At 44.8% G+C, this 15,753-nt stretch overlaps 1 protein-coding gene across 4 annotated transcripts in view; it reads left to right on the top strand.

The window, feature by feature from the left end:
• Nucleotides 1–15,753, top strand: part of DAB1 (DAB adaptor protein 1) — a 644,236-nt gene that overhangs the window by 445,597 nt on the left and 182,886 nt on the right. For 2 of the 4 annotated variants that reach the window (XM_081011793.1, XM_081011792.1), the window contains exon 1: nucleotides 8,093–8,669. The exons of the other annotated variants lie outside the window; for them this stretch is intronic. The gene's annotated coding sequence lies outside the window, so the exon portion shown is untranslated. Of the gene's footprint in view, nucleotides 1–8,092; nucleotides 8,670–15,753 lie in introns of those variants that run through there. 4 annotated transcript variants of the gene reach the window in all.

The raw sequence follows: 15,753 nt of genomic DNA, 5'->3' as shown, positions 1-15,753 counted from the left end.
CTCCAAAGTGATCTTACAATAGCAGCACCCCAGAGTGAGTGTTAAGTTTTTGTGTCACTAGGAATGCATCAACTTTGACTATGGTTGGATTTTCCAAGGTCACAGTAAGCTCACAACATGAGAAGCTGACCCACCAGCCACTAGTACTCCATACCTTAAATATGGGAAGTGGGAATACACTTGCAGTTTAACTGCTTCCACAATGAAATCTTTACAAATAATTACTTATTTAAGTTGGCTTCAAAGTGCCCTGGAGTGGGGCATGAGATACTCAATCATTTGCACATTTCTAGGCAGTTTTCAAGAATGTTGAAAACCCTGAACAGGGAATGTGTGATCAGTTACCACTCAGCCCAGATTTCCACTGATGATTCAGATATTTAAAGCTTCATGTTAAAAAGTCCTGATGAAGCGCTAGCTCAATCAATCAATCAATTATGAATTCTAAGGGTTGCAGCCAACTAAGTGGCACTCAAGAGTAGACCCATTGAAATCACTGCACCTATGTTAGTCATGGATAGCTCAGTTGGTAAATCATGAGACTCTTAATCTCAGGTTTGTGGTTCAAGACCCATGTGGGGCAAAAGGTTCCTGCATTGCAGGGGGTTTGACTAGATGACCATTGTGGTCCCTTGCAATTCTACAGTTCTATGATTCTACTATGACCATTAATCCCAGTGAATCTACTTTGACTCACATAGGCCACCATTCTAAAGTTTGGTTTTAATTCTGGAAGTGCAAGACTATTGCACCCATCAAATGTCCACACTGTTGCACACCATACACCTGCAGTTAAGATCTACATACTTAATGTCACCTGAACGCATCTCGAAGGATGTGTGTTCAGCTTTAAAACACAGCACTACCTGGCTTACCACCACCACTGGGGAAATCTTGAGTTTTCATTTACACCTCAGTGAATCTGCGACAGTTGAGCCTAGTTGACACAAAGCCTGAGAAAAATGCTAGGCTCCTTTCTGAGTGGAGATAAATTGGGAGTTTGGGAATGAAAGACAAGATATGGAATCGTGAAGCTGCTAATAGCTCTATTGCACTTTTCTAAGTCTGTGTGTGTGTGGTGTGTGTGTAGAGTAGTTTCAAGCATCAAAGGATGCTCTTTACTTAGCCAGTCTATATCGCCACTTTTTCCCTGGTGCATCTGGTGCATTTTTGTTGGTTTAAATATTTAATACAGTTCTATTCTTCCTTGAAGATTAAAATCACAATGACTTAAAGCACTCGAAGCCATCAAAATACATCAAATAAAATGCTGTCAGAAAGCCACCAAAACAGTCATTAATAAAAACACAATATAAGAACAATATATAAAGATTAAGGGACCAATAAATCAACCGCTTGCTGAAATAAAAATGTCTCTATAGACGGAAGGGATAGACTAAGCGTGGAGGGACCAAAACCAGCCACCCAAAGCATAACCAACTGCCCTGACCTGATCCTAAGAACCTTTCCTTTCCATGCTCACAAACACATTTATATACCTCAGTTGATGTTTGCTAAGCAGAGTCAGAGGCAAAGGGACAGAATAGATTCTTAACTGTTTCTTTCTCAGTGTAAACAGCAGAAGTTCTCTATGCACCTTAGTTGCCCATTGCTGTTCAAGTTGTGACACTGGCAAATCAAAGTAAGCAAGTGAGGTACTTAAGGCAAGCAGGAGTGCTCTGTGAAATAACACTGTTGCTGTTCACACAGGGTCAGAGAAAATGAAGAATCCTTAGTGTGTACATGTTAGTGGCTGATAACTGAGAGGGATAACTAATGCCACAGAAGACAGACCTGTGGGTATAGGGCGGTATATGAAATATAATAATAATAATAATAATAATAATAATAATAATAATACAGTCATACCTTGGTTGATGAATGCCTTGTGAGTTGGTTTTGGTTCCCAAATGTCGAAAACCCAGAAGTGAGTGTTCCAGTTTGCGAACGTTCTTTGGAACCCGAACATCCAATGCAGCTTACGTTACTTCCGAACGTTTTGGAAGTCAAATGGACTTTCAGAATGGATTCTGTTTGATTTCCAAGGTACCACTGTACAAGATTACCTTAATCAAATGGAGAACTGGGCCAAAACTAACAAAATGAATTTCAATAGGGACAAGTGTAAAGTTCTGCACTTATGCAGGAAGAACCAGATGTACAAATATATATGGGGGACACCTGGCTTGCCAGTAGTACATGTGAGTACTTCCAGGTGGGGAGGAGTTGCGGTTGGTCTACACGGCCACCCACTCCTTTCTGGGGTTGGTGGGACTGCGTCCCTCATCATTTGGTGGTCCCAGCCATGTCATAGCTCCGACAGCCAATCCGGCTGGTTGGGGGGCATGGCTGGGACCATTTAAGCCTCGGTGTGAGCCAGGGAGCTCCCTTCTGGCTCAGTTTGCTGATCTCCCGCCCTGACCTCCCTATTTTCAGGTACTGACACTGGCCTTGCTATGGACCTCAGTTGGTCACCGTTGAGGGGCCTGGTAGGAATTTTTCCACTTGGCAAATTGGGTTGGGCCATTTGGTTTTCACCTACCTCGTAGCATTCATCACAACTTTGTAAGCTTTTGTGGTTGGTTTTTTTACAAATAATTTTTATTAACCGACCAATCAAATCAAATCACATCACATAAATTCCGAATTACAAAGCCGAATTTTAAATTTTTGTTGAGGGGACCCATATTTCAAGTTCCGAAGGGGGATTCCAATCATCTTCTTGCTGCTGCGTTAATATCCACAAATCTGTCCAAATAATGTTCATAATTCTATCCAGTCCTATCTTGCTGTTTCCACATCTCATCTTGTTTGTATATTTTTTCTTTTTTTCTTTATGATCTCTTCTGATAATCTCCTTAAGTAGGTAAACACCAATTATAATCCTGTGTGAATTTTTCCGTTCGTCTAATCATCATATCAAGATGGTTTCCATATATCATCACTTTCATAGATAACAGCACTCTTTCCATCATTAGTCTCGCAAAACTGTCGCTCTTTTGTCCCTCTGAGGAAGCTCACCCACAATATGAAAACAGATCTGTTCCTCCTCCCAGACATAAGTCTTTCGACAGAACTTGCCAATATGGCAACGCTATTTTTTGCTGCGTCATTCCAAAGCTCTAATGCTTTCCACGATCTTCTTAAAACATGCTTTGGTTAGAAAATTATCTCCACACAGTCTTAAATCCACAGCTTAAGTCATTTAAACGGCATTTCTGACTTATGACTTGGGGGGGGGGGGATTCTTGGTTAATCACATAGAGAAAAGAAAGGAAAGTCCCCCCCCCCCCATCCAGTCCCATTGCCAAACATACCGAGCCTTGGTGTGTCTTCTCATGATTTATTCCTGTTCCTCCGACCCGTCTTATTTATCAGAGATCTCTTCAGTTAGCAGTCTTTACTCCCCCTTCTTTGTAAGGTTTTGTGGTTAGACATTGGTTGAACTTATGTTGGGGGAGGGGAGGTGTGGCTATCACCTGCCCCTCCAATGTTAAGGGTATTCTGTTAAAGGAATCTGGGGTTGTGGATCTTGTCCGAAGCCTGTGGAGGGGCTAGGGCCATGCCACAGCACCATCGGGAACCCAGGGGTGAGCGTGAGTTGATTCACATTGACAGTGCTCCTCCTACTGGTGGTTGACCCTTACAAGACTCCCTGCATGGCAGGCCAGAGTCAGATATAGTTGGGTCAATTCCAGTGCCTAAGCCAATACCGCTCACATTCTGTAACCAATAAAGTTGTGGCCTAAATTTCCCCACTAACTATTAACCTAATATCTGTGTCCCTGTGTTTTATTCATCAGTGGGGGGGTGGCCTTGGGGTCTTGACACGCAAAAGGATCTAGGGGTCTTAGTAGAGCACAAGTTACAGTGTGATGCAGCAACAAAAAAAGCTAATTCTATTCTAGGCTATATCAACAGAAGTATAATGTCCCAATCAAGAAATGTAATAGTACCACTGTAATCTGCCTTGGTCAGACTGCACCTGGAGTAATGTGTCCAGTTCTGGGCACCACAGTTGAAGAAGGATGTTGACAAGCCGAAACGTGTGCAGAGGAGGGGAACCAAGATGATAAAGGGTCTGGAAACCAAGCCTTATGAGCAACAATTAAAGGAGTTGGGTATGTTAAGCCTGGAAAAGAGGAGACTGAGGAGATATGATATCTATCTTCAAATATCTAAGGGCTTTCATATGGAGCAAGCTTGTTTTCTCCTGCCCTGGAAGATAGGACTCGAACCAATAGCTTCAAGTTACAAGAAAGGTGATTCCAACTAAACACCAGGAAGAACTTTCTGACAATAAGAGCTGTTTGACAGGGGAACAGTCCATGAGTGTAGCCAGCATTTTTGTTGGGGGTGGGCAGGCTTTTGTAGGGGGGTGGGGTAGAATCTCAGAAGTGTATTGATTTTTATCAATTTAGAGGAGCAGCTGCCCCCTGCCCCTCCCCAGGCAAGGCCTATGGAACAGTTTCCCTCAGGAGATTGTGGACTCTCCTTCCATGGAGGTTTTTTAGCAGAGTTTGGATGGCTGTTGGCTGAGATTTCTGCATTGCAGGGTTTGAACTAGATGACCTTTTGGGGTCCCTTCCAGATTTAGAGTTCTGTGATTCTGTCACTTTGGTAAATATTGATCACTTACCTCACAATCTACCATGTGGTTCTCCTACCAAAGGTACACTGTGGCTGTTCAGTTTACTTGAAAGTACATTATTTGGATGAAATATGACAGGCTTCTGAATAAACATTCATATATTGCGCTGTCAGATTCATAGGGTTTGCACAAGAGTAGTGCCTGCTTGATTCTACTTGCTTGAGAAAGATCCATGAGCATATAAATGTCCTCATTCAATTACCTTCAACGTAAAGTTATGAACTAAAAATATTTTGCATTAAATTGGAACAGATTGCTTATGGTAACTCTTGCATAATGAAAGGGTACAATGAAGAATTGCAATTCAAATTACTTTTCAGGTCTGTTCAATTTTTTTATTTTTTTAATAGAAAATTGCACAGTATAATTACAGCATATTCATTTGCATTCATATTGAAGCCTTGTGAGCAATTTTGCTCTTTTATACTTTTTAAAAAATATTTTAGAAGTGTGACTTGAATCAATAAATTCCAGCACTAGATATCAAATTGACACTTCTCATTCAAAGTTTTCTGTGGGTTTTTAAAAAACCCTTTCATAAATTTGAATTTTATAAATTTCATAAATCTTCATTGTGTATCCACACCATTGCATGAGGCTGTTACCTATGCAGAAGACATAACTTGGGGTGCAGACTTGGAAGGCTGTTCAAAACCTTCGTTAAAACTTAAGGCTTACAGTTCATGCTCACAACCCAACACAATCCAATTAAAATGAATAGGCTTAAGAAAAAGCTATTGTGATGATGATGATTAATAATTTATTATTGTTATTGTTATCTGGCCCCCTCCTGGCCAGAGCCAGGCTCAGAGTGGCTAACATCAAAATATATAATACATTAAAATATAAAGTTCAGCAATCAACTGAAATACAGCTTAAAATCAGATTAAAATCAAATTGAAGATCAGATGGCTACCCACAAATTATAACTATAGGGATTGGAAACCCTAAGTACTCACCAGGCTCGGCTATTTGTATGAGCCAGTGAGAAGAGTTAGAGAGGCCACTTATATGCAGGGTCTTGTAAGAGGAGGGGGGTCAGACTGGGCCCTGACCAAAGGCCTGGCGGAACAGCTCCGTCTTGCAGGCCCTGCAGAAAGATGTCAAGTCCTGCAGGGCCCTGGTCTCTTGCGACAGAGCGTTCCACCAGACTGGGGCCAGGCCAAAAAGGCCAGTCTAACGTACTTGAGGCCCAGGAACTCCAAGATGTTATTCCAAGGTCTTCTGCGGGGTGTACCAGGAGAGGTGGTCCCATAAGTACAAGGGTCCCAGGTCATATATGGCTTTAAAGGTTAAAACCAGCACCTTAAACCTGACCCTGTACTCCACCGGGAGCCAGCGCAGCTGGTGTAGCACTGGATGGATGCGGTCCTGCAGTGAGGACCCTGTAAGTAGCCTTGCCACAGCATTCTGCACCCGCTGGAGTTTCTGGGTCAGCTTCATGGGCAGCCCTGCATAGAGCAAGTTACAATAAGCAAGCCTGGAGGTAACAATCACATGGATCACAGTGGCTAGATCAGGGCAGGATGGTAGTGATTAGAGCCATGAAACTCACTTGGTGCTTAGGCTAAGTCATTCTTTCTCAGACTGGCAGAGCAATTTGTATCCCAGCCAGGTAGCGGCATCTGGGATGTGAAGAAATGGTGGAGCCACAGTTGCTCATACTTGCTGGGGTGGAAGGCAGGAGATGGGGCAGACAGAAGCCCACTAGCCTGGAGCTGACGTAGAGACTGGGCTCAAATCAGGCCTGGTACCATCAGATGATGGCAGTGGGGCTAACTCAGCCACTGTCTGACTCATGGGTGGGTGGGACATTCACAGACTGCCACTACCAGGAAGTCCATGGATAGTAAATCCGGCTTCCCGCACTTTAGCAGGCAGAGTGAGGAGCTCTGCTAGCGTTCACTCAAGGGGAAGATGCCCAGTGCAGTGCATCAGAGATTTACTTTGGACTGCACCCTAACCTGCCTCTTGCAAGGAAGAAGAACAGCACGTGAAGAAGTCCAATAAACAAACTTCCTATAACATCTCCAGAGGCAAGCATCTCTGTGAAACAGCCACTTCTTCTACAACTATGCTTTCTTTGATTTTAATACAGGCTCTTTCATCAGGAAACTGTGTGGAATGCCTCCGTCTCTATTATGGACAGGGTGATATTTGTGGAGAGAAGCTGCTATCACAGAATAGGTTTAATGGGTCGTGAATTTTGTGTCAAGAAGATAGCGTCTGGATGACTTCTGAGCTGCTTGCAGTAGACCTATTGCCTCAGCAGCAAGTGCATTAGACTACATATGCTCAGCTCATTGACTCTGGAGGTAGCAGCCCTAAATGCCTCATTAAATTTTCATGGGTGACTGAGAGAAGCCACGAGGAAGGGGGGGGCACATCAGCAACTGCCCCATCACATTATTTGTTATTATGATGGTGTTTTCTAGGGAAGGAGGGAAGAGAGAGAGAGAGAGAGAAGCCAGCAACCTGAACATGAGCAGGAGCAAAAAAACTCACTTCCAAAGAAACGACCTATTTTCCGTAGGTTTTAGACAGTGCACCATTCCACTCGAGATTTATCCTTCCTCACAATGACTTATTAATGAAAAATGGCTGACATGCTATTAAGGAGCATGCAAAAGGTGCAGGGGCATGAAATGGATGGAACGAAGTGCGAAAAAACAACAACCCTGTGCATCCTTGGTTGGGGATTTGGTGCCCTAAAACGGGATGCCAGAACTTCAGGGTCCAACCAGATTTCTTGAGGGAGGTTTCTATTCCAGACCCAGTCAGAGCGAGCCTTTGCGAGAGAGGAAGCAGTGAATTGCAGGCACGCGCTCTCTCTGCGTGTATGCGTGCATTTGAATAATCTAATTGCAAGGAAACTCTGGATTTACAGTACACGGCTGGTTCTTTCTGAGGCGCAGAATGCCTGTAACTATATATAATTTCCCCGCATCTCTCTTGAACACCATCATTTAATGAAATTGGCAAATTAAAGTGGGGGTTGCCCCCCCCCCCCCGGTGTAATTATAACAGCTCTCCTCCTGCAATCAGTTAAAAAAAGAAAAAAGATACAGAAGTGCAAACGTTCGTGAGGAGGGATGTGACAGTATTTGGCTGTAAGCAGATATTGGCGAAAAGTCTGAATTGGGTCTCCAGGCTTTCCTCAGGACGACCCCCTCTTTCTTTCTTTCTTTCTTTCTTTCTTTCTTTCTTTCTTTCACCCCTCGCGCCCTGTTCCTATGGAAAAGTGCGCGCGCGGGGGGGGGGGGGTAACATGGTAACGAGAGAGCCTCGTCCTCGCAAAGTTTCTCTTCCACTTCGATAGGTGCTTTCCTCCCCGAGCGCGCGAAGTCTCCCGGCTGGCGCGTGGAGATGGAGGGGCGTGGAGCGAGAAGAGGGGCGCGTGAGGGGAACCTCGTTTCTCGCCGTGCCAGGCATGCCTCCTTCCCTGGACCAGGGAGCCCGCGAGTCGCGTGAGGAGAACCCAGCGTGGCTTTCTCTCTCCCCGCCCCCATCTTGTTTTTCTTACACGCCGAGGACACCCTCACGCCGCTTCAGAAATCATCATCCTCCTCATCATCACCATCATCCAGGCGCTAAATCCTCTCCCCACCCCCCACTCCGCGTCTCCCTCGCGTCTCTCCGAGGGGGAGGAGGCGGCGTTAGCAGCAGCAGCAGCGACGGCGGCGGCGGCAGCGGCAGCCAGCGACCCTTCCTCTCCTCCTTGGCCTCCCCCTCCCTCCCTCCCTCCCTCCCTCGCTCGCTCGCTCTCTCCGGCTGGCCTCAGCTTAACCGCGTCGTCGGGGGCCTGAGAGGGCAAAGGCGGCAGGGGGCGGATGCACCCAGCGAGCAGCGGAGGGGGATGGAGGAGCTGGCGGAGCCGCGCGCGGGCTGAGCTGGGGACGGAGAGCGCGGGAGAGAAAGAGAGAGGCGAGCGGAGAGCGAGCGAGCGGGCGGGCGGGCGGCGGGCAGCAGCCGCCTCAGTCTCCGACCATGCGCGGGCGGGAGGGCTCGGCCCGGCGAGGTGAGTCGGGTGCGAGGCGGCGGGCGCCAAAGGGGGTGGGGCCGCTGGGGGCGAAGGCTGCGCGTGCGCCTCGGCGCGGGGAGCAGCGCCCTCGGAGGCGCCGGGGCTTCCCTTGCACGCGCCTCGGGGGGCGCCTCGTCGAAGTCGAGAGCCCCGCTCCCCCCTCCGCGCGCAGCTTCCGCGGAGCGCGTGTTCTCTCTCCGTTCGTCCCGAGAACAGGTGCCGTCCTCTTTCCGACCCTTCCGGATGAAAACAAAGTGGGACACGTGCGCGCGTGGGGGCTCCATGGTGTGTGTGCGCGCGCGGGGAGGCAATGTTAGAGCAGAGGAACCTCTTCTCCCCCCCCCCCGCCCCCAATGGGTTGGCTTTTGGGTTTGCTCCATTCGCTGAATGCTGGTGGGTTCCTCACCTCTCCAACGCGAAAGCTGCCTCCCCTTTCCTATTCCTACTTTGCTTCAAGGCGGCGGGTGGCCCCCACGTGCAGCCCTGCGGAGTGGCGAGGCAAGTTTTCTGCAGGGCACCCATCCTACAAATTGGCAAAGAACCGTGCAGGAATAATAGCCCCCCCCCCCCCCCGCTTATCTGTCAGGAGGTAGCAACTGGGAGTTGTGGAGAGAGAGGAGGCGGTGGATGCTCTATTTCTGCCTCCTTGGACTGCTGGCTCCTCCGTGTAGGCATGATGGGGGGGGGAAGGGTCCCCTGTAATTGCTCTGGTGAGGAAAAATGCTTCAAGCTCCTCATTATTTTCCCACTTCATTACAAGGCACAGATTCTCCAGGCATTGACAGCGGCATTCATCCCGCACTCATCTCCAACTTGTCTTGCGTTCTCCATGCTCCCTCCTGATACATAAAAGAAGGAAGTTTCGCTGCTCATCTCTTTAAACCCAACAGTGGAAAAGCTTCCTTCCAGCTTTCTGACATGCATTCTTTATTAGACAGTTTGCATTCTTTTATAAGACAGGCTTCTTTTTCCTGTGCTCTTGCTTATAAACCCCTATGAAGATCACCCTTGTCCTTATAATTACTTCTGCTCCCCACTAAAAAGCACAGGAGAGAGGTGGGGGGAGAATATATGATTGTGTGCTTAAAAAATAATAGCAACCAGGATTCAGCGTTCCTGGTGGAAAGCTGCATGTGTGATGGAAATGGAGTTTGTTTTGTGACTGAGTAATAGTTCCCATCGTTCCATTATAGCTATACACAATGTCATGTTATTGTGACAGCCCACAAAAATCTGTTTCTTCTTCTGTGTTTACTATTATGCCCAGCAATGTTGCAGATGCTTTGGTAGTTCCCTGGGGCTGTTCATAAGGTAATTGCACATCAGATAGTCAAGCAATTTTTCTGATTTCAATAGTACGCAGAAGGAATTCTAAGTCCAAATCAGGGGGGAAAAACACAAAGCCTTTATTGTTTGCAACTGTGCTCAGCTCTGAGCCTAAACCGATATATACTTAGGGATGATCTTGGTTTGCAATCTGTCATTTTCATAATGCATCTCCTGAACATCATTGTGCTGCTCTCTACTGTCCGTTTAAAAAAGGTGTATTATTAGAGTCTCATATTTTTAAAAGCACTACTCATTCGTGTTTTTGTCGGGGGTTTTCTTTTATATGATATATTAGGAGTTCAGCTTCTTCCCCCTCCCTTGTGAAAGGAACACAAAAAACTGTTATAACAAGAGATACAATGTAGCAAGTCAGAGAAGGATGTCTGCTACTTTAGGACACAAGCTTCATAGTCATTGTAGAGATGTACATGCTGTATGCATCCTTGTGTTACCAGAGTAATTAGTGGGTGGAAAGAAAGCTTACTGAGATGATGGCAGAGCATGCTTCGCCCCATTTAAAACTTTCACTTGTTCGGAACACATCTAATGAAATGCAAAGGTACAAATGTCATCACTGAGGGTATTTGAGAGTTTATCTGTGCAGACCTCTAGATGTCTCTGTACAGGCGAAGAGCTTGAAGGTGGGGGTGGGGAATAGACTCTTAGGCCTTCTCATGTGTAAAAAGGCATCCCTTCACTATGGTGGCTGTGGAGGAACTAGGCCCCTTATCTGGATGTAGTCTGGGAATCCTAGTTTCTCAGCAGGCTTTGAAACATCTACAGAGACTCACATAATGTTAAACTAAAGATGATTTTGTTGATGGAAATTGTGTCGAGTATGATTTGATGAAAAACATTTCAACACTGTAGCGGCATTTGCATGTAAATATGATGGTATTTGTTGTTAGCCACTCTGAGCCCGGCTTTGGCCAGGGAGAGCGGGATACAAATAGAAATTTATTATTGTTGTTGATGATAGAGGTGTTCTGCTATCACAAGATTCTCCAAGTACTGTATCTGTAGAGTTTGGAAGCAGCTCACTCTCTTTTTGGATCTACTGTGTATCAGGTTCAATTCATTATTTGAGGCCAATCTGATCTCTTAAATCCAAAGTCTGCTTTGTTCCATTGATTATAATGGGGAGTCTAAAACTGGTGATAACTCTTTTCACATAAGTGGGTGACGTTTGCAGACAGAGGAGCCCATCCAGTGTGTACTAAGTCTACAAAATTACAGGTAGATACATTCTGGCTTTTTCATGCAGGGAATCTTAATTTTTTTAATAAATAAATAAATATAAAATTTAATTGTTTAATATTTTGCCACAGTTGAATGCAACTTGCAGGCAGGTTTGTCACTTAGGAAAGATGAGTGCAGCAGTTCTCCTACAAGAGCAGACTTGGCCATTTTGGGGTGGGGAAAAAGAAATCCCATGACCACCCCTAGTTTTCTAGAGGCAATCATTTTGAAAAATGGGACATAAAGGAAGTAGTCTTGAGTAAGAAGCCTGAAGAAGTTCAGACAGTTACTTCCAGGGGCTATTGAGCTGGTGATTTTACCTTAGTTATAAAAAAAAAACAACTGGAAAAAAGGCGCAGTTTGTCTTGCCACACCATCTTTCTCTGTGAAGGAAGGAGGGAGAGAGAGAGAAAGAGTGCACTACAGTTTTTAATAGTTTATTAGAGAAAACTGTGCTTGGAAAAGAAGCGGGCCACCCCTGTATTCTTAACTTTGCCACTTACACCCTGCTCTCATGGCTAAAACTTGGAGGTGAATGATGGCCCATAGGAAAAGCAACTGAGTGTATTTCAACATCCCCCTTCGTTTCTGATACAGTAGTGGCCGTGGAAAATAACTCACTGTGATTAAAACGTTACAGCAGATGACTGATAGGTGTGTAGTGGCATCCACTTGTCAAAGTTAGTCCGTGGGGGGAAGGAGATGGGTCTGCTATGCCAGCGTGTTTCCTGATAGCTCAGTAAGTAGAGCATGAGGCTCTTCGTCTCAGGGGTCGCAGGTTTGAACCCCATGCTGGGCAAAAGATTCCTGCATTACAAGATGTGTGCATTTCAGGGGGTTGCACTAGAAGACCCCCAGGATCCCTTCCAATGCAATTCCGTGATGATGAGCATTCATAGGTGGAGAGTTCAGTCCTGGTCTGCAGTGGTCTGCTTTGCCAGCATGTTCCCTGAAGGGAATGTTTTGGCAAAACACCACCCAGCAGGACTGAACCTCACCCCCATCAGCTGATGCCAACCAAGGATAGCAGCTGATTGACAGGTGGACATTGTTTTGTGGGAAATGATCATGTGAGCCAAATTGGACCCCCTAACAGGCCAAGATTAACCTGTGGGCTAAAGCTTCCCCAACCCAGGTCCTGACCACCAGTGGTGTATTTTTGACGGATTGACGTATAGCTTCGTAAAAGAGAGAGAGACTGTAAAGGTTATTATATTTCTGTTTTAAGAACAGACCCCTCTTTGAGGCAGTCTTCACATTGAAGGGAATGAATATTTCTGAAAATAACTGCAGCATACATTGTAGCCCCGTGCAGAGTGTCAAAGTGCAGAAATGTATGTGAGTGACAAGGGATTTGGACCACACCTGCCAGTCCTCTCTCTGATATCCAAGTATTGATTGTAACTTTTGCACAGAGACTTCCATGAGTAGACTCCAAACTCATGGACTGTGCCTTGCAAAAATGAAGGTCATGTGTTCAGGGACAACATGCGTTAGTCATGTCAGTGGCTGGTTGAATGGAAAAGACTTTAGGGAGAGAAGAAAGGAAGATTAATAGTAAAGCTACACAACAAACTCCAAAAGCCTGTTAGAGTGTTTATCATTTCCTGACCTATCAGTAAAAATTAGCAAACAGTTTCTTCCACACAAAATAGTTCCCAAACTAAATCTTTATTTCACAGGGAACTATTTTTATTACTATAATTATTTTGCCAGTTTCCTAAATTCTGACTCTATATCTGCAGTATTTAATCACCTTCATTGTTTTCGGCCATTCAAACAGAATAAAAATTACTTATTGTTGATGAAGCTCATCTCTCAAGCTGTTGCACAGTATGTTTCTATTGCTGGATGCAGAACCGTGGAAACTGCAGAGAATATATCAAATCTTTTTTTAACTCCCCTCCCCCAATATCAATCTGCTCCTTGCTGCTGTGTTTATTTAAAGAAAAATAATAACAGGAAGTTATTGCTAAATGTTTTGATAAATATCTCGGACTTCTACCTCCTTTATATGATATTTTAACACCTGCCTTTAATATATAGTTTTGGAGAAATCCTTTAAATTGAGGCTGCAATTCTACAATACTTACCTGGGAATAAGCCTCTTTGAACTCCATGGGGCTTAACTTCTGAGTAGATGTGCATATAGTAGGGCAGTGGAATGGACTCCCTCAGGAGGTGGTGGACTTCTCCATTGGAGGTTTGTAAGCCGAGATTGGATGGTCCTCCGTCATAGATGCTTTGCTTGAGATTCATGCTTGAGATTCCTGAAAAACAACTACCAGACTTTTAGAAGACGTCTGAAGGCAGCCCTGTTTAGGGAAGCTTTCAATGTTTAATAGACTATTGTATTTTAATATTCTGTTGAAAGCCACCCAGAGTGGCTGGGGAAACCCAGCCATAGGGGCAGAGTATAAATAAATTATTATTATTATTATTATTATTATTATTATTATTATTATTATTCTTGCAGGGGTTGGACTAGATGACTCTCGGGATCCTTTGCAACTCTATGATTCTATGAATTGTGCTGGAAACAAATATTTCTCCTCTATTAATATTTTAAATGTAGCTAACTGGGATATCTATAGATTTTTGAAGGCAAACTGAATATAACCACCGCCCCCGGCCTAATTCTCACACACTCCCCAGTTTGTTTGATTACATGCAATGTGTTCTTTACACTTAGAAGGAAAATGAATGTGGATGCCTTTCTGTATGTTTTGCTTGAGCTCAAAGTGGATTGCTTATAATGCTGAGAAAGGGCGGTATCTGTGGCCTGCATTTCTGTGCGCTTGTGCAATGATTTAAGACCATTTCAGGACAGCAAGGGAGGAGGACATTGGCTCTCATGCTTCTTAGTGGGATCTGTCTTCTGTGAGTGCACATACCAGTGGCTTCATCTTATGATGATTGAAATTGATTTTTCTTTTTATCTCAGCTGGTGAAAGATCCAGTGGGTGCCCTTTGACCGGTGGCCCCATATGATGAAGTGACATCAAAAGTGGAGATTATCATCTTGAGATAGAAGCTGTAGGGCATCAAGAGCAAGCGCCACAACATAAGCAGACTTTGTCGAGGCAGTAAGCGGCCTTGAATGCATTTGCAAGCCATAGCTATCAGCATGTAGAACTGAGCGAAAAGAGCCAGGGCCAATTAGGATGAAGGCTGTTTCTCACTAAAACCTCTGCTTCTAAGTTCATATATGTTCCTGGAAAATAAAAGGTTACTTTATTATGCATGTTAGCATACACACAAACCATTTACAAAAATAAATATATTGCGTTTTTCCTAGTCCTGAAGATAAATAGATAATAATAGGTTAAATAAAAATAGTGTTATGTTTTTTTCTGTGTCCGTTTAACATTGCCACATACATGTGAAACCTATTAAAGGCAACCCCCAAACAACAAAGCATTGCAGGGAAATTCTAATCCCCAATCCGTGCCACTGGAGGGCATAGGATAAGACAAAAAAGGACCATCTGCTGGGTTCTGTTGGCCTGTGCTGCTGGGTCAGAGTCCCCTGTTGCATCCAGGGAATAGGAAGCTACTGTGTGAAAGTATCCTGTGTAAAAGACTTGAAACAGGGTGTGGCAATGGTTTGGAACCATTGTCTTTGGATCCAATCCACAGGTGCCATGGAGCTGGCACAGCAAAAAGAAGAAGAAACCTCACACCCCATCTTCTGTGCTGGCTGGTGTGAAAAGCAGTGTTTAGGATTGTTCCATATGAGTACTTTTGGAAGGGGTATTGGACTAGAACAGGATGCACTGCAGGGACAGGGAGTTTTAAAATGAAGAGACCAACAATCCCCGCCTCTGTGCTTTTGCTGTCCAGACTTGGTGTGCTGCTGGTAAAATATATATAAAAAAGTTGCTCTTCTTTGACTTGGCTGTGTAAGACTGAATGACTTTTGCTTTTGCAGTGGAGAGGCAAAGTTATTGAAGTTTTCATAGATCAAAACCTTTTGTTTTAAATTATGATAAAATTAATGAGGAGTATAGGAATACCTATGCAACTTCTCAGTTTCTTGTTTTTGTGTTGCCAGATGGCTCAAAAACAACAGACTGGAGAAGCAAAATGCTTTGTCTACTAACTTGGGGAAGATCTTCCAGGAAGGTCTTGTGTGAAAAGTTCAAGTTTGGTGAATTGAAGGGATTCCACATCAGGAACTCTTTAACTTTCACTGCTATTTCATAAATTTATTTAACAAGGCTATCATTTGCCTAATTTATGTTGGACTAAAGGAACTCCAGGGACGCGGGTGGTGCTGTGGGTAAAACCTCAGTGCCTAGGATTTGCTGATCGCAAGGTCGGCGGTTCGAATCCCTGCGGCGGGGTGAGCTCCCGTCGTTCAGTCCCAGCTCCTGCCCACCTAGCAGTTCGAAAGCACCCTTAAGTGCAAGTAGATAAATAGGTACCACTTTATAGCGGGAAGGTAAACGGCGTTTCCGTGTGCGGCGCTGGTGTTGGCTCGCCAGTTGCAGCTTCATCACGCTGGCCACGTG

The sequence above is a fragment of the Podarcis pityusensis genome, assembly GCF_964106645.2.
Source record: "Podarcis pityusensis genome assembly, chromosome: 6".
Lineage (NCBI taxonomy): Eukaryota > Metazoa > Chordata > Lepidosauria > Squamata > Lacertidae > Podarcis > Podarcis pityusensis.
The sequence above is the reverse complement of the archived record's forward strand: the minus strand, read 5'-3'. Positions and strand labels throughout refer to the sequence as shown.